Source organism: Phalacrocorax aristotelis, chromosome 4, assembly GCF_949628215.1.
Source record: "Phalacrocorax aristotelis chromosome 4, bGulAri2.1, whole genome shotgun sequence".
Classification (NCBI taxonomy): Eukaryota; Metazoa; Chordata; class Aves; order Suliformes; family Phalacrocoracidae; genus Phalacrocorax; species Phalacrocorax aristotelis.
In genome coordinates, this window is record NC_134279.1 from 62,350,322 (window position 1) to 62,374,550 (window position 24,229).

The following is a 24,229-nucleotide window of genomic DNA, read 5'->3' on the forward strand; positions in this document are numbered from 1 at the left end:
AGTGTACAGTCTATGTATTATGGTAATAAGGATAATATCATAAGATTCCCCTGGTCATTGTAACTTATGATTTTCAAAACCTGTCTTGTTTTTCATGTTGTTTCCAATCTGTACTTTTGAATATAAGTAATGTATTTACTTCAAGTTCTGCCCCTAAATTGATATTTTTGACTCAGCTCAACATTTCTAGTCCATTCCAAAGAGAACAATACTATTGTTTTCTATTCATAATCAAATTTATATAAAATTCAAGTAATAGCAGTATTGATACCTTATTGAAGTTTTTACTAGAAAGTGAGAATTCTGACTAGCATTTGAGATAAACATATAATTTACTTCTTATGTTTCTGTTTTCTAGATCTGTGAAATATCCTGTTTTTTAAAAAGAGAAAACAGTTCGCTAATCAGGCAGCATCGAGTATGAGCTCTTTCCCTGACTGATACTGTAAGAAGGTGATTTCCTTGGGGGAAAGCCACATGTCATCAGCTCAGCATTAGAGATGACATTTTCACATAGTATATTTGGTGTCAAACATAAGTCACATCAGTGTCAACAACTGTGAGGTCTGTTTGGGAAACACTGTAGATCAAAATATTAGCATTCATTATTTTTACACATGAAGCAGTTGCTCTCAGAAAGTCAAAGTGGAATAAAGAAGTCAGGGAAGATTCAAAAAAACCTGTAAAAGGATGCATTATCTGCATGAAAATGTTATCTGAGACTAAAACCTGTCATAATGACTACTAACGAGATGATGTACTGAGAGAGAATAAGAAAGAGGCTGAGATGAGACTTTAGGAATAATTATTAAGGAATTCAAATAAGACCTGTTTAAAGAAAGCAGGGAATGATCAATGAATTAAGTATTGTTCAAGACAAGTAAGATCAGCAAAGGTGAGTCCCAAATGATAGCTCAGACTATCTAACAAGATCTGATAATTAATAATGGCGACTGTGGCAGAAGTTTCTACTGCTAATAAACAAATCTTATCAGAGCCTTACTTAGGAGGGTGTTTGCAGAGCATTTTCTCTGCCTTCCTGAGTCAAGACTGTTACAACAGACAGTACTGATCATAAGGTGAATAAAACAGATGCATTGAAATTTCAGGTATAAATAAATTACTTAGTAGGCCAGCAATTATAAAACAGGTAAAAGTAGAATTTTGTTTAATTTGTTAATACAGAGTTATGTAACTGAAAGGTCTTTATTGCGTTCTCACCGGAATGTGAGGTCAGCAAAGAAATTTCTTAGACCTGTTTTCTGAAAGAAGCATGAAAAATAATAATAATAAGATAACAAATAAATCTACTATAGTTATGGTTTGATTCTTAAAGATTTCATTTTCTTTGAATCATAGTTTTAGTATTTATTACTACTATAATTCTTCCCTCACTGTGACTCTCCTTTTCACCTATGTCACTGCCAACAAATTTTACAACCTGCATATCAACCTTCATGTGTCTTGCTGTCTTGAGAAATTTAAATTAATTAAACTTGATTGGCTCTTCAACTAGTATACCTGTATTGGAAGACAGTTTGTTTGTACCAAGATGGTGAAAAATGCTGCTCTTTTTACTTGTCTTTTACACTTTAAGCTGTTCTGTGCTGAGAAATTCTGAAGCATGTGGATATACTTTCAGAGATGATAGAAAGGAAAATAACCATGCTAGTCTGTGCTTCGTCATAGGCATCTGAGAAGCAGTAGCTGACCCTCATGGTAAGAACAGGGATGGAATGAGTAGCTTCAGTGTACTTTAAAAAAAAACTGCAGGTGGCAGATGAACTCTGCAGAGCAGGGAAAAAATGCCTGGCTTTTTCAAATCAGGACTCTCAGGAATTTGTTTCAGCAATTTTTAGTCCAAATTTTTGCTGCAGTAATATCTGTTTGCCAGAAGCCTCAGACTCATTTGAGACTAGTTACCTACTGGCTATTATCTTTCTTCAACTTATAGAAGCCAGTACTATTTCCCCAGTTGGATGGATTATTTCTTCTGATGGTGAGGATGCAATGATATTTCACTCTGTTCTTGTGTTGTTATTGCACTCGGTCTAGTATTTGTTCCTGCACAAAATTGGTTGTGCATTACTGGCTAGTGTTTTGAACAGGTTTAGTCATGCATAGCCACTGATTATTGTAATTTCTATTTTCACAGTGTTACACCTGACTCAGTAACATATGTCTAGAACCCATTACTGAAAATGGAGTTTTCACTTCTGAGTCCATATAGCAGTTATTGGTTGTGTCTTTTACAACCTCACTTACTCTTGATTATATAAGATCACTGTATGGATGTTCCATTTCCAGTTGGTTTGGGCTGGATTTTGCTTTGTTGTAGATGACAAAACTAGGTGGATTCACTTATTTGTGATTTGTTTTGATGATGTAAATTCTGATCGTACAGGTAAAATCTTGATTTCTTTAGATTCAGAGGAAAGGTTCTACAGTTTTTAGTACAGGCAGATATATTTAGTATGGAAGACATTTGACTGGCATACTCTGCATTAGCATTCTTCAGCCTTATCAAATGCCTGTAAATTTAATACTGGCTCTGCTTACAAGCCCTTAGAGAGGTATATCCTGACAGCTGTTGAATCTCCTCAGCTCACCACTCTACTGAAGCTGAAGGGACTTACAACCACTCAGCATAGGATTATCTCTGCAACGATTAAAAGAAAAAGAAAGAAATAAATCCCTGAAGGCACTGAAAAAATTTGGTGGAAGATGCGGTGAACTATTATTGATTTGTACCCACTTCAGGCATAAATGTGTCATAACCTTCTTAAATATTAGTTGAATTTGTGTCATTTCCATTTTTGTATTGCTGAATAACAGTGTAGCAATGCATATGTATCATAGAACAAAGTAAACGTGATATTATTTAATTCACTTAAATTCTACCTTGCAGTTAAATAGGCTCCTGAACTAACTTTATCAAAAATTGACACAGACAAAATGGAAAATGTCCAAAGGACTTTGCAATTTATCAAGTATAATTGCCAAGAAAAGAAATTTATTTACAGTACTCACACTTCTTTACAGCCACAGTGGCGGTAGACTGAACTATGGTCCTTTTATAGAGTTAGGAATTAGCTTTCCATTTGAAATCAATAACGTCTTGTATGAGGCCACTGTTTAGTAATCCCTAGAATGCTTTGTGACATAGTCTTTCTGATAGATCTGAGTACAAGAGGGCTTCCTAGGATTTATCTGTTGATAATGAATTGACTGAAAAGTGAAGAACCGATGAGGTATTTTGAACTATAGCTTTTCACAAATTCTGTCTAGTAGATATTCCTTTACTCTCTCAGAGGCCTTCATCACACCTGTATGGTTTCCATATGGTGCTTATGTGCTTTGTTGCTTTAAAAACAGTGATCTGTTTTCAAAGGAATAAATAAGAATAAACAGAATAAATAAAGAAAACAAGTTAAATATAGCTATAATTCCTTCTGGTTTCTCATTACAAGTTATTTTAATAACCCAGCTTAGTGGTAAGATTCATCTTCTATAATTAAACTGTACTTATGTATTACATTCATAGTTTTAATGGAATTGTGCGCTTACGTGCATTCTGAGACTTCCCCCATGTTACTGTGCAACAACCTAAAAAATAGTAGAAATATTTTTCTTCCACTATCTAAATGTACAGTAGAGTTTAGTAATTTTATTATTTAGGATGTCTGAAAAAATCTTTTAGGATATGAAACATTAAAAATTATAGTATTAAAGACTGTAACTGTGGTACTGCTTCAGATAATATCTATTCAGTTTCTTAGTAATATGGAAAACACACTTTATGAGGCCTCAATATATTACCTGGTTCATCCTCTGAGTCTAAAAAAGGGTCAAATATGCCTATACAATTCTTGTTGGATATTTGTATAAACGGAAATGTAGGCCTCAGCTAGTGACGGAATATATCCTTAGGTTACTTCTGTTAATGTTAATTTTGTTTACAGATAGCGGTTGAACTTAATCTTCAATCTAATTGTTTCTTGATCATTTTTAGCAAATGTGAAGAACTGTTTATTTCCCTCATTCCTGCATGCACCTAACCTAATCTAAAAGTTTTGTTTTATCTTCTTCAGTTCTCTTAATTTTACTTAACTTCACTTGTTTACATGTATGTGTCTACATCTATTCAGGTTTAGACCAGTTGTCTGAGATCCCACTGTCATAAATGAAAATGCAATTAAAATAACAATGTGAGCACTAAATAAATACAGGTACCTATTTTGTTTTCATTCTTATAGATACTTTCTGCAATACGTCAAGATATTCTTGAATTTGTATTCTATAACCCTTCTTTTACTTCATTCCCTTTAAATTCAGTTTGATATTGCATGCTAATTTAAAAGAATTACTCACGATATGGCAGTTTAAGTCCTTGATTAAAATATTGACTAATATCTGGATGAGAATAATAGCAAATTAAGTATTTCAGGTTTTAGCTTTGCTTCTCTTATTTTATTCCACAAATACAGATCTGTTAGTCTCATTCTCAGCTACATGACCTGCTTTATGTTGTCTGTTCCACACCTTGGATTTTGTAAGCTGAAAAACCTGCAATTTTACCAAATGAGTTTCTTTCTTAGTTTATATTTTTCCTCAAGATTAGGCTAGTGCTTATACTTTTAATATTACTTCTTTTTGGATTTGCCAGTTCCAATGCACTCTTCTAACTTAATATTCTTTTTCTCATCTTACTGATTTTGAGTTCATCTAAAACTACCTTTTGAAATATTTTGTCTTTCTTTTTTTTTTTTTTTTTCTGTTGGCCTCTTTCCCTTTTTAACATTGCCATTTACTTTTCCTTGCCCTCTGTCAGAATCCAATACTCTCTGACAAGGTTCTTTTAGATATTCCATGTGTGGAGGATGTAACTTTTAATAACAAATTTACTTAAAGATAGTAGATGTTACACAGGATTTCTGATTTAGTGGAATGATACAGAAATATGCTGCATAATGCAATACAAATGTAAGGTACACTTAGCAAAATATAGCAATTGCAATACACAATTCAATCACAATACCAATGCGATTCCTATTACCTGTCCCTATACTATGCTCACTGTCATGACGCTGGGTGTGCCCAATATCTGGGAAAGAATACATGGGTTGAAACCAGCTAAAAACCATTGCTTTTTTTGAAATAATTTTGTTGTTCATTTTTTATATGCTCTGTTAGGCTGAGCCATGTATTCACTCCTTGCCATGCCGGTCTGGCTAACTCAGTGAGGTATTCACACTTTTTTAATGATCTCTTCGGGAGAAACATTTACACCACCAGCTGATTGTTGAGACAGAGTGAGCCTCTTTGCAACAGCTGTGGTCAGTCACAGCCTCCATTATTCCCCGAGCTTCATGGACACACCACCCTTGCTCACCTCCTCTGAGCCTTCTTCCACTGTACAGGTTTATTGGAAAGTTATACCCATCTCTCAATTTTTTCTTCAATATGAAAATAACCATCACCATCAATGTCATAAACGTGCATTTGAAAACTTATTTGTTACCCTGTAACTATTTGTTCTGTTTGGTTTGTTGCCTTTTCCCAGCAAATGCCTGGGAAAAGTTCTTTTTATCCTCCAATCCCATAGTCCAGACGATTCTGCCAGTTTTTCACAAAGTTTTCATCCACACAATGAGATTCCCATCCTCACAGTATCTTCACAGTATAGTGACATACAGTGCCTCCAAGAGCTATGTCCTTCTTCTTCAACTAATTTATGTTTAAAGCCCAAAGACCTTTGAATCCAAGATTTCAGAACATTCTTCTGTTATCTGCATAACAGAGGTTGTGTTTGATTATTTTTATAGTCTAGATATCTTTAGTTACTAAATTGAACTACAGTAATTTTGGTTCAAATATCATCTTGCACAGGTGCTTGATGATGAATCTATTTGATGGGAAGATCGCTAAGAAAGTTTTAGATATATCCCATATGTACCCCTGTGTATAAATTTTTTTTTTAATTTGTGACATACTCCATTTTTGAACTTCCATTTGATGTTAAGCCGTTCTACTACACTCTGCATCTGTCTCAGTATCGCCATTGAGAAACTAACTGCAATGTTTTATAAAATGGTTAAAAAATTGTTCTTATGCAATATTACGAGTTATTATTCCCAGAGGCTCCAGCACTCACCCCATAAAAATGCCTGTAAATTGTAAACAGGACCTATTAGCCATTAAGAAATCCTTTACATTTCTGCAGAGAAAACAAAGTGATGATTTGATGACTAAGTTTCCAGTTTTATATTTGTTCTGTTCTATAGCAGTGTAACAGGTCAGTTAAGGTATTAAATATAGAATCATAGAATTATTAAGGTTGGAAAAGACCTCTAACATCATCAAGTCCAACTGTCAACCCAACACTACCATGTCTCCTAAACCATATTCTGAAGCGCCATGTCTACTCATCTTTTAAATACCTCCAGGGGTGGCGACTCTACCACCATTCTGGGCAGCCTGTTCCAGTGCCTGACCACTCTTTCAGTGTTTTTGTTAAATTAACAACTCCGGGCACAGGGAAATTAGGAATAATTTAACTTCATAATTTTTTAAAATCTACATATGACAAACAGTATTAAACATTATTACTATTATTATTATTATCATCATAACCTCGTCATCACTTGATGAAAGATGTCACAAAAGAGTGAAAAAAGGTAATGGGATTTTCTATGCATAATATTGTTTCAAAAACTGAATTTGCTGTGCTGGTTTTGGCTGGGATGGAGTTAACTCTCTTCACTGTACCTGGTAAAGTGCTGATGGCACATTGATGCTTTAGTTGCTGTTAAGTAGCTCCTGTAGCAGCCAGGGACCCTTCCAGCTTCCCGCACTCTGCCACGTGGGCAGGAGGCCGGGAGGGGCGGGGCCAGGGCCGGGGCAGCTGACCCCGACGGGCCAATGGGATGGTCATTCCATGCCATGTGACGCCACGACCAGTATATTAACTGGGGCAGTTGGTGTGTGGTGGTGGCTTGGAGACTGGCTGTGTTATGTGCAGGTTGTTTTGGTTGTTCATTCTCTCTTCCCTACCCCCACCCCTGGGTTTTGCATATTAACTACATATTAAATCATCAGTAGATATTCCTAAGAAAGTGACAGCTACAGCATAAATCTATGAGTTTATCAGCTGTAGGTGAAACAGATAAATTATGATAATAAAAGCTTAATTAACTTCTTTGAATGTGCACCATACAGCAAGTAATTAGGAACATATTAAATCTCTTCCTCTTCCTCAAACATTTATTATCAAAGAACAGATTCTTAATTTTAATTGTTCCCAGAAATAGTTTTATAGAGGAAGCTGAGAAGGCTGCTAGATTCTTCAGTCACTGTTCCTGTAATCCTTGAAGGAAATAGCATCCATTTGGTAGATTTCAAAGGAAGTTCCTTATGTCATTGATTTTTTTTCTGAGTCCAGAACTCTGAACATAAATGAAGATATTCTAAACTAAACAGATAATTAAAGAATAAACAAAAATTAGTTTCTGACTACAATTACTCCTTTGTTTTCCTTTTCTATTAGCTCACTCTTTTCACAGAGGTAACAAAAAGCTATGCATATCTAAAGATCCTACATCTTAATGTGTCAACCTAATATCAGCTACTAAAATTTTTCACTAAGCTGTAACTTACACTAAGCAAACCCGAAAATTATATATACAGATTACAGTGCAACAGTAGTACTAATGTTCTATACATGTCATGGTTCAGCCGGCAGCTCAGCCCCACACAGCCGCTCGCTCACTCCCCCACCGGTAGATGGGGGAGAGAATCAGAAGGGTAACGCTCGTGGGTTGGGATTAGAACAGTTTAATAATTAAAATTAAAAAAGACAACAACAAAAATGCAATAGAAAGGAGAATGAGAGGCGTGAAACCCAGGGGGAGGGGAATGAACCGCCGAAACAAACCGCACGCGCCGCAGCTGCTCACTGCCCGCCGACCTGATGCCGCGCTTCCCCTGAGTCGCCACCTGCCCCCCCTTCATATACTGGTCATGGTGTCACGTGGTGTGGAATGAACCTGCCATTGGCCAGTCGGGGTCAGCCGCCCCCACCATGGCCCTGCCCCTCCCAGCCCCCCCTGCCACGCCACGCGGCAGAGCGCGGGAAGCTGGAAAGGTAGCCGACCCCCACAGTGAGGAGAATTAACCCCTTCTCAGCCAAAACCAGCACAATAAAATAAATTGGTTTTGAATATGAAAAATCTGTTGATAATACCAAACTTGAACACTAGTAATATCTAATAAACTTATCCCTTCATATTTTATTTTGTATAATTACAATAAGTTATTTCAACATTGCTACAGCACTAATTTGCTGAAGCAATTGCATAAACTGCATAGCTTTTGCTCATGGAAAGTAAAAAGCTGAAGATCTAGTCATTAGAAGAAAAGTAGAAAGGAAGGATTTTTAGAGGGAATTATTCTAACTCTTTAGTACTACATCCAATTAGCCAAATCATCTTACTTTAAAAAAAAAAAAAAGATTGTATATGCTGGCACTCCTGCTGGATCAACACGGCCCTCACAATCTAAACAATATAAAATATATGTGAGCTTTTTGTTCTTTGGGCTTGGAAATAATATTAATTCTTATGCTCCTGTTCCTGGATGATGTCAACAGTATTTATGTATGCATTGTGAAGAGTTGCTGATTAAGTAGCTAAAGCATTCAAATGCTTTGCCAATGAAAAATACTATTAAGTATAAATAATATTATTATTTTTTTCTTTTAAAGCAAACAAAACCAACCAACCAAAACCCTAAACAAAAATCTTAACTCATTCTACCCATTCTTTATTATTCCTTACTAGAGATCAAGACATAAATAATACCAGGTATTAATACTACTAGGCACTTGTGAAGGATAGTAGAATCAGTAAACTACCACAGGTTGTCCAATATCACCCTATGGATTTATTTATTTGCACAAAGATGTATATATGTCCTAGCTTTTGAGCTGTTTTAGCCTGGTTTCCATTTGCATGATAGAATACATGCTAGACCAGAAATGATAATCAGAAATTCCGTTTTCAGAAAGAGGCAAGCTTGGTGGAACTGCAAAGGTAGACATCTACAAGTCACTTAAATCCATTTGCTTATCCAGTGCAGCTCAATTTTTTTTTAGTGATTGTGGTGGGTTGATCCTGGCTGGACACCAGTGTCCCACCAAAGTCACTCTATCAGTCCCCTCCCTCAGCTGGATAAGGGAGAGAAAACATATAGTAAAAAGCTTGTGCATGGAGATAAGGACAGGGAGAGCTCACTGAGCAATAACCATCATGGGCAAAACAGATTCGGCTTGGGGAAATTAACTTATTACTGAATGAATCACAGTAGGATAATGAGAAATAAATCCAGATCTTTAAAACACTTTCCCTTCTTCTCAGACTTTAATCCCAGTTTTCTCTACCTCCTCTCCCCCGAGCAGCACAGGGGGACAGGGAATGGGGGTTGTGGTCAATTCATCACACATTGTCTCTGCCACTCCTTCCTCCTCAGGGGAGGACTCCTCACATACTTCACCTGCTCCAGTGTGGGGTTCCTCCCACAGGGCTGCAAGTCCTGCCAGCAAACCTGCTCCAGCGTGGGCTTGCCTCTTCATGCGTCCACAGGTCCTGCCAGGAAACCATTCCAGTGTGGGCTTTCCACAGGGTCACAGCCTCCGTCAGGCACATCCACCTGCTCTGGCATGGGGTCCTCCACAGGCTGCAGGTGGATATCTGCCCCACTGTTAACCTTCTTGGGCTGCAGGGGCACAGCCTGCCTCACCATGGTCTCTACCACAGGCTGCAAGGGAATCTCTGCTCCAGCACCTGGAGCACTTCATCCTCCTCCTTCACTGACATTGATGCCTACAGAGTCACTTCTCTCATGTATTCTCACTCCTCTCTTTTGACACCTGTAATTGCTGTTGTGCAGGGTTATTTCTTTCTCCCTTCTTGAATACGTTATCCCAGAGGTGCTACCACCATTGCTGATGGGCTCAGCCTTGGCCAGCAGTGGGTCAGTCTTGGAGCCAGCTGGCACTGGCTCTGTCAGACATGGGGGAAACTTCTAGCAGCTCCTCACAGAAGCCACCCCTGTAGCCCCCCACTACCAAAACCTTGCCATGCAAACCCAATACAGTGATATGAGTCATTAATGGAATTGTAGTTGCAGGACTCCCCCTGTGCTTGATTTTGAAAGGTACATAGTATGTTTCAGAGGACATTAAATAATATTTGCCATGCAACTCATATATTCAAAAGGTTGGGCACCTCATTTTAAAATGGCTAATAATTTTTAATAATAACTGAGCAAGAAAAATGAAACTTAGGAAAACAGCACACCTACAGTTTGAAACAGAATTGAATAGTAAAAAACAGTCTATAACATAGACTTCCCAGTTTGCTTAATGGGGAACAAATATACAGCATGGTCGTATTTAAGTTTAGGGGGTTGTTTTACCATAACACCAAATTACTGCATTGCTCATGGTAATAGCATTTTATTTGTCAAAATCTTCTTATTTCACTGAAAAATAACTGCCATTGCAGAGATAGGAGGAGGAGAAAAAGTAAAGTAGCAAACTGAGCTGTCAGTACGGCTGAGCATGGAACTCACCTTTGCTGAGTACTGGAGACCTGAAGTCTATTGCCAGTATTTTCACAGAGGGGCTGCACAAAGGTGAGATGCATAATATACTGTATAAATCTGTGGCAACTGTATAAAAATACTAATGACAGCTGTAGTCTTTTCCAATAACTTTAATGTATGCATCAGTAGATTCCTATAAAATATTGATAAATAAGTAACAAATAATAATAATGTGATTCTAAAATAAGAGGTATAGTACTTTTCAATATCCCTTGAATAAGAATCTGTTTAACTTTTGAGCAATTAATTGAAATATGCAAAGTTAATTAATAGTGCTAAGTATGGAGGAGCTATGGAGATGTCTAAAGCAAGAACAATAACATGGGTTGAACAACAGGTTGCTGAGGAGCGCAACATTGAATAGTGTAGTATGACCTCTTGTGGGAGAGGTGTATCTTGTTCTGTGTAAGGCATACTCATCAGAAAGCACATTATTTCACCTTATGTGAGGTTTGAGGAAGGAGTACAGAAAGAAGATAACACAGTGGTTGATCTCCTGGCCCACATTTCTTTAGCCTCTTGCCGTGTTAAAAAGAAAGGTTTTCAATTTTATAAGGTCAACAAATTGAATCAAGTGCACAAAAAAAGTTTTTCTTTGTTATGTAATAGATCTGTAAAAAATATGAAAGCTTAATGTTAGGTGTATAAGATCTTTGGTTGAGAATGTGTTATGAACTTTCTTAAACTGATACACTATTCCATAAAAAACTGTACTTTATTTGAAACATGAACATACAACAATTCTTGACGATACTGTATGTGACAACCATTTAAGAAGTAATAAATTTCATATCATTCTGGGATACAAATATATTTCTCATCTGCTGCTTTATTAAGTTGTTAAATGTGTAAGTACTCTGATTACATTTAGCCTGCAAGTTCAAAATATCTGTAGAAAGCTTTGTGCACATACGCACACAAATAAAATTCCAGAATTTATATTTTGACTTTAAAGAATCAGAATTTTTTAATTCAGTATTTCTGCTAAAACAGTAAGCATCACAATCATAATACACACGTGTCTTGCAGAACAAAGTATCTTTCAAATATATTTTTAATACATTTTGTATGAGCCTGCATTTCTGTATTTATTAACTGTGTTGTTTTCATAAAGAAGTAGTTTTCAGTTATACATTTCCTATTCATATTAGAGTGGTAACAAAAAGGTAGGTGTCATTGTGTATTATTTGTAATTGAATATATCTATGATTAATTATGTTAAAATGGCCTAGATTAATAAGGAAATTTTTATTTGGTAGAATATATGGTTTTATTATAATGATTGTTTGTGATTATTAAAATGTTCTTTATAATAAACTAAATATACTCTAGCTTGGAATAAAAACATCTGTGCTGAGATTATTGATAGAACTATTATGACAATATGTCACGTATTATCACTGATCTACATCATGGTATAGATCACTCGTGATCTGTTTTATAACACTGGTGTGAAGTATAGGTGATCTAATCTAGAATTCAAACAAGGGAATTATTATATATCTTCTGCAGTGGACTAAAATCCTTGGACTGAAATTAAGACTATCATGGACAATTTAATAACGTTCAAGCAATATGTTACTGTATGGTACAATTACAGATTGTATACGCATGAATGTTAGTACTCTTAGGGCATTAGCCTTCCAATTTTCCATGTCATTGATTTCTTTTTTTCATTAACTGAGAAAATAAAATAGAAGTATCTTTATTCATTCATAAGGTAATAAAATGTAAACATTCACTTATTTATTTTTCATTTATTTACTTATTGCTACTTTTGCAGAAAGACAGAACAGCAACATTTGACTTGACCAACATTTGAATAACAGGCTGTTGACTCTTGAATAACAGGTACTTGACTTGTATACCTGTTGGCAAACTGTAAAGCAGAGCTAGACCTTGATCTCTTATACGTTTAGGCACATGCTTAGTCCATTAATTTCATTTGTGCTAAATGTACAAGACAATACCATAAAATTTCAAAAAGCTCTTCATCCAGCTTTGAGAATAGTAACTTTTCTTTTGTCCTATACATTCTTTAAATCTATTAGATCTATCCTCATGGAAAGTAATTCTTGCAGCAATTTCTTAATGGAGCTGACATATGTAGTGCTACATTGAGGAAGGAATCCTCAGATTTGAACAGCGGCACTCTTTATTTCCACAAGAAGCATGGTGTCAAGATACACTGGTTTCAACAGTGATATAGCACAATACTGTCCCCTCCCATGGCAGACAGATTGGACTAAATGATCTTTAAAGTTCCATTCCAACTCAAACCTTTCTATGATTCTATCATAAATAATACAACCAGTTATAAAAATAAAAGGAATCCTTCCTGGGAATGGAGAGGGAGGAAAACCAGCAAAACTTCTGAATGCAGAATCCTCATTTAGAAGCTTGTCAGGGTAATTAGTGATGCTGCCATCAAAATACCTGCCCTGGTTAGTAAGCACTTCCTGTTCCTCATTAACCAAATGACTTTCAGGTCATATATCACATCTCTGACAATAAAGCCACTTTCATGGTTAATTGCTTAAATAAATGCATAATTAATGCCTGGTAATGGGATTATGAATCTATGTAGAAATAATATTGCAACAACATGGACAAGTTGCCTTGTTAAGCTGTATGTAATTAATATATACAATATATGTTGTTTGTTCTTATTGTTTTTAACAGCACTAAATAAACTATGACTATATATAAAACAATGTAGCTCTTCTAGGAACTACAGGACTATTTTATAACAACCTTAAGAAGTTTTCATGCAGTTAACATGTCACCTACCTGAGTGAATACAAAAATTTAAGGAATGAAAGCCACTGTAAATGAACAATATAAGTACATAATGAAATCGTTGCAAAGAGTTAAAATCTTGGCATAAAGGAAATAGTATAATTTAAAGTTTAATGTGTTTTGGGTCGTCTTTGTTTTGTCTGGGGTTTTCTTTCCTTCCTTCCACACACCCCCCACACCCCCCCCCAAAGTTGCAACAATATTGACAGGGAAATAATTTTTTTTCTTTTTTTTAGCATTAACACAGCTAAAACTATTTTCTTAATTTCTTTTCTTTTTTTCTTCTAAATATAACTTCCTCTTTTTTCCTTTCACTTTCTTTTTTTAAGGAAGATAAATCAAAAAATTGGAATGAGGGACTAAATAATGAGTTTGTTGAATTACAGGAGTTTTGCAAGTGCTTTAATGCGTTTTTACCCAAGATAAAATCTGTGTCATAATTTTACCTGTTATTATACTTTAAGGCCTCTGTGTTGCAGCTAGCTGAAAACAGGAGAAATATACATGTTTTCAACTTATTTTATGTGTCTAATTATACTTTACACTAAAAGGATCTTCTTCATTGATCTGGCACATTAGCTACTCTCAGCTGGCTTTTTACTTCTAGAAAGACTTTCAGAAGAAATTCTGCTAATTTGTGAACACCAACTTCCTTCTTTTATAAACATATAAACCAATCTATTCCTTAATGAAAACTTCAGGTTTACTGAGAGCTGGAATACCTAATGAGGTAAAATAAAACTGCTCATGTTATAATAATGAAATATTATATACTGATAGTGAATATTAAATTAAATATTAAAATGTTAGGGTGATGGAAAATCTACCATTAATTCAGAGGGGTTGAAGTATTGGTTTCAATACATAGAAAGTCTAAGCTGAGCATACTGTTCTTTAGACAGAGTTCAATTACAAGAGTTTGCATTCATGATTCCTTGTCCACAGTTCACCACTTTTAGCTCTCATGGTGAGAAAGAATAATCTGATCTTTTGTATAAAAAAGGCAAAGATTTTTAACACACAAGTGTTCTTCAAGATTAGACATTTTTGTTGAATCAAAATGAATCTCTCAAGGCACACCTCATTTGAAACTGAAGATTAAAAATGATGGAAAACATATCACATTATTACTCGTATTGTCTGAATGGTTAATTATGCTAATTGTTAATACTGTGTCTGTTATTTTGAATGTGAATTTGTCTCACCTTAACATCCCAAAACAGATCCTCAGTCAAATAAAAGAAGCCACAAGTTAAATTAAATAAAATTGGCCCCAATCAAGTCACCTTTTAACCTTTTTTGGATAATTAGAGACCAAATAAGTAAAGTTCTTAAAAGTAGTGTGGCCTTTTCAGAATTTGATTATTTATTAACAGTTATTTCTGGACGCTTTCCAAAGCTATTTTAAGATTAATTTCTATACTAAATAAAATCTATCTAGTATTACTAAAAAAAAAAAAAGAGCATAAAAACCATTATCTTAATGACTATGTTATCATATGTGTAACTTATAACGTGCTATGTAATGCTGTACTATATGACCATATGACATAACCTGACAAGATACGATACCAATACTAAATATTATGAAATATTTTATATTGTATTTCCACATTTTTTGTTTTGCTTATTTGGTTCAAGGTCAGGCTGGACAAGCCTCTGAGCAACCAGATCTAGCTGAAGATGTCCCTGCTCACTGCAGGGGTGGTGGACTCTACAGGTCCCTTCCAACCCAAACTATTCTATGATTCTGTGATCCCATGTTTTTTTATCCTCCATAGAAGCTTAGAATCCACTCAAACATAGATTTGAAAAAGAGTCTGAATTCTCAAAGATGAAAAGAATCCATGAAAGTTAATTGTTTTGGAGAGAAGTTGTAGTTCATCAGGAAGGATATGTATATTTGGAAAGCAATCATTGTGTACCTAGATCCAGGCAAATGCTTATCTTATGCTCATTCGTGCATTAAGCTATGGAAATTAAGTGCAATTAATTGCTTAAAAGGAACTTATATCAGTTTCAAATATATTCCTCCCTTTACTACTTTTTTTTCCATATTACAAATGCTTAAATGCTACAAAGTAATGACCGTCACAGATTGTAATCCTAGTTGATGGCAGGATTGATTTTGTGTGGAAGATTTTTAGATACTACTGAGGATTTAATGAGGCCAAAAAAACCCTTAATACTTCCAGACCTGAAATTCACTGCAACAAAATAAAAAATCTAGTGATTTAAACCTTTTTGCTTCTACTTAGATCATCTTCCTTTTTCATCATAATTTCCCCTAGACAAATTTGCATTGAGTATACATGAATATCTGTTAGTATAACTAAACAATTAGGATTAATTAATATCTATCTACATAACAGGGGCTGAGTTCTGAAAAAAGGTCTAAAAGTCAAAATGGACAAATAACTAAGCTTAAATTTCCATGTGGAAAAAGGGGATACTACAGTACTCAAGGTGGTGAAAAACAGATGAGATCCCCCTCTCAGGCCACTCAGATGCTGAAACTCAGTGGAAAGGTATGTCAACCTGAGGTGTTAAGAAGCAGTTGGAAGCAATTCAGGTGTGGACTGATGAAAACCTATTCATTTACAATTCCCATGAGAACAGGTGTGGATTTGCTTAAAGTGAGTGTCAATGATTTTGTAATATTTCCTGTTCGTTCTTCCTTTTACACTCACATGCAGAGACATGTAAGACACACAGTTATGAAAATTACTAAGCTTTGTAAGACAAGTGAATTCTATCAGCAAATTTAATGAACATCTCAGAAAGCTCATGGACTAGTTATTAGTCATAATGCAGTAAAATAGTAGGAGAAAGGGTTCATATAAGGGACTCCCCGCGATAGTTAAAAAAGGGATACAAGCTTGCTACAAAGTCCAGCTCTGTAAGCAGAAAGGGGTTTGCTTTTTCAACTTTAAAGCCATCTAGAAACTGAGGATTTGTTTGTTGCTTTTAATTTAAATGTGAGTCTCCATAATTCTTATTGTAATAAGAGACATACTGTCAAAATTAAAGGAGAGAATGTAGATCCACAATTGCTCCAAGAATGTTTTTTATCATATGGGTATTTCTCACAATTCCAAAATTCTTTTACTTGGGTTTCTATTAATTTTTAAAATCAGTTCTACTTGGGTAAAATGAGGGACATAAAGGTCATATAAGCTATATATGAGGGTAGTGCTGACTACCAGTCCAATAAAAATCAAAGAATTTCATTTTAGCCTGTGAGAATTTTGTTTAGTAGACAGTCAGGAGACAAAGCTCTATTAGTTACAGGGTTACCTTAGCACTCTTAGCAGGAAATTGGTCAATGCTGGTGATGTTACTCAGGTGCAACAGGCTGATCTGTCTCATTATTATTCTTTTCTTCTTATTATACACAAAGACATATTCACATAAACTTTGGGAACATTCTTAAATAATAAAAATGGGGTTTGAATTATATATCTTTTTAAACAATCTTGGACTAAATTACACTTATAAAAATGAAAATTGTTGATTACCTGAATTCTTATTTATAAATTTTAAAGCCTAGTAACTTGCATTTCATATTTTTGTTTCAAAGTAAAAGTAAATTTTGTGACAGTCTTATGGTAAGCCACGACAGTTTATGATTTCAAAGGTTAGAAGATATAACTTCATTTAACCACAGACACTGGTTTTGTATCTCCCTGGTACTGTGCAGAAATCAGGGTAAACATTAGTTATTCATGGAACAATTAGTTTTAATTAGCACTTTTGTAGAATCCCGTATGGTTTTGGACATCATCAGTTCACTACTGCAAACTGTTTGAAAGAAGACATTGTGAAAGATTGAAAAGCTTTACTGATATCAGTAAATGGCATGAGAAAAAAAACAGTGTATACCAAAAAAAAAGAAGCAAGTATACAAACACTTTTGTATTTAAATTCTGATTATGACCTTTACTACTTCTTCAGTGCAGAATAAGTTGTGTGAGACAACAATTTTGCCTCAACAAAAAGAACTGAGCTGAAAACAGATTTTTTTTTCTCCCTTGGTGATCGTGTTGCTCACTTAGTTTAGTAAAACTGTGTCTGATTATGCTATCACAGTGTTACAGAATACCTACACACTTGTTAGTTAAACCATTTTAGTATGCATGTATTCAGGTTCCAGGAAAGCTACTACTAATTGTATTCTGATTAGTGAGCTTTATAGGCATTAAAGACCTCTGTTGTGGCTTTCCATTCTCTTATTCCTCCTCTCAGCTTTTAGAGACACACCCGCCCCCCCAAAAAAAAAAAAAATAAAAAAAAAAGGCAGAAGAAATAACCATAGAAGTAGAGCAAAACCAAAGTTCCAGCTGTAATAGGTCAGAGAGTTTTAAAGAAAAGGATTTTCAAATGATTTTGAGCAAGGGAGATTGGAGATTTATGCTATCAATGGGAAAGGCTAACAACTAGAGATTGGGAGTGTAATAGGGTGACTCTAGGTGAGATAAAGTGCTAGAACAAGTGCACTCTGGCTGTAGTTTGATAAGAGACAGTAACAGGGTTATTGGCTCAAGAGTACCAAGGGTACCAGATCAAAACTATAAGCAATCAGATAATTCAAATCAACCATCTTGGCTAAACTTCTGTCTCAGTTCATAGTTACACTAGCTGACCAGTTACACTAGTATTTGTAAAACTTTCATTGCAGCCATCCCATGGAATTTCCCTCATGGCTTTTGGCTGGTCCCTATTCCTTGCTCTGTTAAACTGCTGTACTGTATCAGGAGTCTTGCAGAAGATCTTTTATTCAAGAAGTTATGGATCTTGGACAAGCTATGTCCACTCCATTGGACCTTGTACTTACAGCTTGAAAAGCTGATACGTTAGCATGAGTGACTGCAGTGTAACTCCATGTATATAACAACACTCTAAGGGAAATGTGCTGGAATACTCTGGATACATGTTGTACCTGGATACAGTTCGTAATGTATCTGGATATGCTCTGGTGGGCATTAGGAAAAAGATAACATTCCTACCTGTCAAGACTTGACATGTAGTTTTGTTTGTTACACCATATGTAAGAAGCCACTGCATAGGGTTAACCTCTGCATGGATAGGACCAGTGCAACATGCTGTGACTGTCCATTAGAGGCCCATCCAATGCTGCACTACAGCAGGATTCCCAGCATCCGAATGGATTTACCTGCTGTCTGTATTTCTCCCTCTCTTCCTACCTTATTATTAAAGTAATTTTATTATGCTATTTGCTGTTAAGCCTTTCTAATTGAGAAAGAAGCCTATGCCTCCCCCAGTGCAGAACATGTACCTAAATATCTTTTTCACTTTTCTGAAAATGTGGATCATAGGCTTTAACTTTTTCTTTGAACAGTTTATGTGATGAGATGTAGCTACCAGGAAAACAGGATGCTGTCTGCAAAACATTAGTTAGTCTCAAGTCTGAACCTAAGAAGCATCGACCACATGGCCAACCACATATTCCTCTGACATAGAGATGGCGCAGCCAAAATATGTCTGAAAGGGAACACTCATTGTTCCCATTGTCCAATGTTGTAACAATCTAATAATCCAAATAATCTAACACAGAAAAGCATAATTAAAAGTACTGTTGAAATTGTTATACAAAAGCCTTCCTGTGTTCCTCTGGGTCATCAGACTGACTATTTCAGTCTTCTCAAAACAGAGGAGGGTTTATGACAAGGCTTTCTGAGATCTTCAGTAGGAGGAATGCGACATTGATGGTGGGGCTTTCTGCTTCCCCATTATAGGGATATGCTTGAGGATATTTTAATAATTTTCATATATTTTCTGATTTTCTGGAAGTAGTTGCAGGCATTCTAATCATTTACCGGGAAAATGACAGTCAGCACTTTGAAGATGCTGTGTGTTCTAGTAAATAATATTTTGCCATTACTAGTAAAAGGACTTAAGCTTTATACTGACATGACAGAGCAGGATCTTGATCTCACATGAGCCTGTCTTGGCCTGAGCCGATTTTCACTTGTTTTCACAACTGGCTGGTGGCCAGGTGATCACTACCACACCTGCTTCATCTGAAGCTCTGTGAATGTCTCCTGTGGTCAGGTCTGACCAAGCGAGGAAGTCACCACACAACAAAGAATTGTCTTTTCTGGCAGTTCAGTTAGGGTGATTTGTTGTGCAACCATCTAACAATCTGTGAAACAAGGAGAAAGTAACAGACTTGCAGTCCACTTGGAGCATACAAAAATATCCCCAAGTGGACTGAGAGATTGAGGAGGAACAAAATACAAACATCATGGTCTTCCCATCAAACAACTCAGACCATTGACAACTTCTTGTAACCCCTCTCCCCTTTTTTTTGAGAAAGACCATCAACTTCAGCTCACAGAGGAACACTGTAAGTCGTAACATAACACCATAGGAGGTGGATAGATAATAGCTTCTTGTACAGGCATTTTAGGTGTACTGTTAATGAGGCATTTCTGTATTTGTTTGGGCCATGCATGTTAGTATTATTGTAACTAGAAAATACATCTGCTGTGTTTTGATTAGATTGTTAAGATTAAGCTAACAGTAAATTTTTGGCTCCATATATGCATCATATTCTTTTTACCCGTAATAGGATTTTGAGTGTGGTATAGTAGAAACGTTCATTTTCTGGCATGATGTAATGAGACATCTGATGAGAGATATCAAGAAATAACACCTTTTGTAGGCTGAAGTTGTGCAGTTCCTCAACATTTTCAACATGAACCTCTGCTGCTTGTTTCTGTTCCTCTCACGGACCAAACCACTCTGTAGAACGTGCGCTAGGTCAATGTATCTGGCAATGTAGCAGGTACCATTCACAAATTCTATCAAAATGACCAACTTCAAATACATTATCTCCAAGCTAAAGGCAGACTGTTGTCATATAAGCTTAATGAATTTTAAAGCAAGCAATATAGCTTATTCCTAGCCCTCTTATACTAAACCCAAAATATCTATAAAATTCTGGACGTATGTAAATAGAAGGCTACAAACAAACAGTGGCAGGCCAGATACAGCTGCTTACTGTAACAACAATTGACCCTGAAAGCAGAATGCAGGAGCAGCAGGAATCTTCAACCCAAATTCTATTTTTCCCAGGAATTGCAACAGGCTAACAGGAAAAGCAAGCAGCTAGCTAAAAGCATACTGGAATACAGTGTGTCATCTCCAAGGCTCTTGCCTACATAAAGTGTTTGACAGTGATTATGCTAAGCCAGCAGTGATTCTGATAAGCTGAGCATGTAACTGTACCTTGAATGAATTTCATGAATTAGCATGTGTAGACAAGATCTCCAAGAATGAATGTTGTCATGGTGGTTTCACAAGGTGATGTAGATATGAAGAGATAAAGTTTAGCAACTTGTCAAATTTATGACCTTATTGTGTGTTTTGTAGGGTAAAGGGATAAAGGCACTGAAGAATTAGGAAAAGAACTTATAACTTTAGGAGAAGAGCAAAGTATCAAGGTAAAAGCAATGGCTTTCGGTAGAAAGCAAGCAACTCTCTACCAGGATCTATCAGGACCTCATTAACACGTGGCTCAGAGGCTGGTGCCAGCATTGGAATTTTGGTTTTTTTGATCATGGGGCAGTTTACATGGCACCAGGCCTGCTGGAGACAGATGGGGTTCACCTGTCGCAAAGGGAAAAGGATTCTGGCTCAGGAGTTAGCAGGTCTCATTAAGAGAGCTTTAAACTAGATATGAAAGGGGAAGGGGATAAAACCAGGCTTGCTAGGGATGAGCCTGGGGGTGGCATGCCTGTGTTGGAGAAGAGATCAATAGCTCAACTGAAGTGCATTTACACTAATGCACGCAGCATGGGCAACAAACAGGAGGAGCTGGAAGCCATTGTGTGCAAGGGAAACTATGATGTGGTCACCATCACAGAAACATGGTGGGATGACTTTCACGACTGGAGCACTGCAATGGATGGCTACAAGCTCTTTAGAAGGGACAGGCAAGGAAGGAGAGGTGGAGGGGTAGCCTTGTATGTTAGAGAGTGTTTTGACTGTCTAGAACTCAACAACGTCATGATAAGGTTGAGTGCTTATGGGTAAGGATCAGGGGGAAGGCTAATAAGGCAGATATCCTGGTGGGAGTCTGTTATAGACCACCCAGCCAGGATGAGGAGACAGATGAAGTACTCTACAAGCGGTTGGCTGAAGTCTCACAATCTCTAGCCCTTGTTCTCGTGGGAGATTTCAACTTACCAGATATCTGCTGGAATACAACACAGCAGAGAGAAAGCAGTCTCGGAGGTTCCTGGAGTGTGTGGGAGAGAACTTCCTGACGCAGCTGGTGAGCAAGCCAACCAGGGGAGATGCCCTGCTGGACCTGCTTTTTATGAACAGAGAAAGCCGTGGTGGGTGATGTGGTGGTTGGAGGCTGTCTTGGGCTCAGCGACCATGCCATGATAGAGTTCTCAATTCTTGAAGAAGTAATGAAGGGCGTCAGCAAAACCGCTACCCTGAACTTCAGAAGGGCAGACTTTGGATTGTTAAGGAGTCTGGTTAACAGAGTCCCTTGGGAGGCAGTCCTGAAGGGCAAAGGAGTCCAGGAAGGCTGGGTGTTATTAAAGAAGGAAGTCTCAAAGGCACAGGAGCAGGCCATCCCCATGTGCCATAAGTCAAGCAGGTGGGGGAGAAGACCGGCTTGGCTGAATAGGAAGCTTTGGCTGGTACTCAAGAAAAAAAGGAGAGCTTAACGCCTTTGGAAGAAGGGGCAGGTGACTCAGGAGGACTACAAGGATGTTGTGAGGTTATGCAGGGAAAAGATTAGGAAGGGGAAGGCCCAGCTGGAACTTAAACTGGCTGCCACCATTAAAGATAACAAAAAATGTTTTTATAAATACATCAGTGACAACAGGAGGGCAAGGGAGAATCTCCCTCCTTTGTTGGATGCAGAAGGTAACCTTGCCACGAAAGATGAGGAGAAGGCTGAAGTACTTAATGCTTTCTTTGCCTCAGCCTTTAAGAGTCAGACTGGTCATCCTCAGGGTTGTCAGGCCCCTGTGCTGGGAGATGGAGATAGTATGCAGAATTAAATCCCAGTTGTTGAAGAGGTGGCAGTCACCAACCTGCTCCTTCACCTGGATGTTCACAAGTCCATGGGACTGGATGGGATCCACCAGAGGATACTGAGGGAGCTGGCAGAGGAGCTCGCCAAGCCACTCTCCATCATTTATCAGCAGTCCTGGTCAGCCGGGGAGGCCCCAGATGACTGGAAACTAGTGCATGTGACGCCCCTCTACAAGAAGGTTTGGAAGGAGGATCTGGGGAGCTACAGGCCTGTCAGCCTGACCTTGGTGCTGGGAAAGGTCATAGAGCAGATCATCTTGAATGCCATTACACAGCACATATGGGACACCCAGAGGATCAGGCTCAGCCAGCATGGCTTTATGAAAGGGAGGTCCTGCCTCACTAACCTGGTCTCCTTCTATGAAAAGGTGACCCACTTAGTGGATGAGGGGAAGGCTGTGGACGTTGTCTGCTTGGACTTTAGTAAGGCCTTTGACACTGTCTCCCACAGCATTCTCCTGGAGAAGCTGGCTGCTCACGGCCTGGACAAGTGCACTCTGCGCTGGGTTAAAAACTGGCTGGACGGCCGAGCCCAGAGAGTGGTGGTGAGTGGAGTCAAATCCAGTTGGCGGCCAGTCATGACAGGTGTTCCCCAGGGCTCAGTGTTGGGGCCAGTCCTGTTCAACACCTTCACTGATGATCTGGATGAGGGGATTGAGTGCACCCTCAGTAAGTTTGCAGATGACACCGAGCTGGGTGGAAGTGTCGATCTGGTGGAGGGCAGGAAGACCCTACAGAGGGACCTGGACAGGCTGGATCGTTGGGCGGGAGCCAACGGTATGAAATACATCAAGGTCAAGTGCCAGGTCCTGCACTTCGGTCACAACAACCCCATGCAATGTTTCAGGCTTGGGGAGGAGTGGCTGGAGAGCTGCCTGAAGGAAAAGGACCTGGGGGTGTTGGTTGACAGCTGGATGAACATGAGCCAGCAGTGTGCTCAGGTGGCCAAGAAGGCCAATGGCATCCTGGCTTGTTTCAGGAATAGTGTGGCCAGCAGGAGCAGGGAGGTGATAGTGCCCCTGTACTCGGCACTGGTGAGGCCGCACCTCGAGTACTGTGTTCAGTTTTGGGCCCCTCACTACAAGAAGGACACTGAGGTGTTGGAGCATCTCCAAAGAAGGGCAATGAAATTGGTGAAGGGTCTAGAGAGCAAATCTTATGAGGAGCAGCTGAGGGAATTGGGGTTGTTCAGTCTGGAGAAAAGGAGGCTTATTTCTCTCTACAACTACCTGAAAGGAGGTTGTAGCAAGGAGGGGTCAGTTTCTTCTCCCTAGTAACAAGTGATAGGACGAGAGGAAATGGCCTCAAGCTGCGCCAGAGGAAGTTTAGGTTGGATAATAGGAAAAACTTCACTGAAAGGGCTGTCAAACGTTAGAACAGGCTGCCCAGGGAGGTCCTGGAGTCTCCATCCCTGGAGGTATTTAAAAGAAGGGTAGATGTGGTGCTTGAGGATAAGGTCTATTGGTGGACTTGGCAGTGATAGGTTAGCATTTGGACTTGATGATCTTAAGGGTCTTTTCCAACCTTAACAGTTCTATGATTCTATGATTCTAAGAACTGATTTGCATTGAAAGAAATAAGATGAGACTGAACAGAAGGAGAATAGCATGCCTAAGATAGAATGGAGGAAGAAGGTAAGGAGAGACTATTTTTACGTATATGGAAATATTATTAAAGATCATTAAGGCTG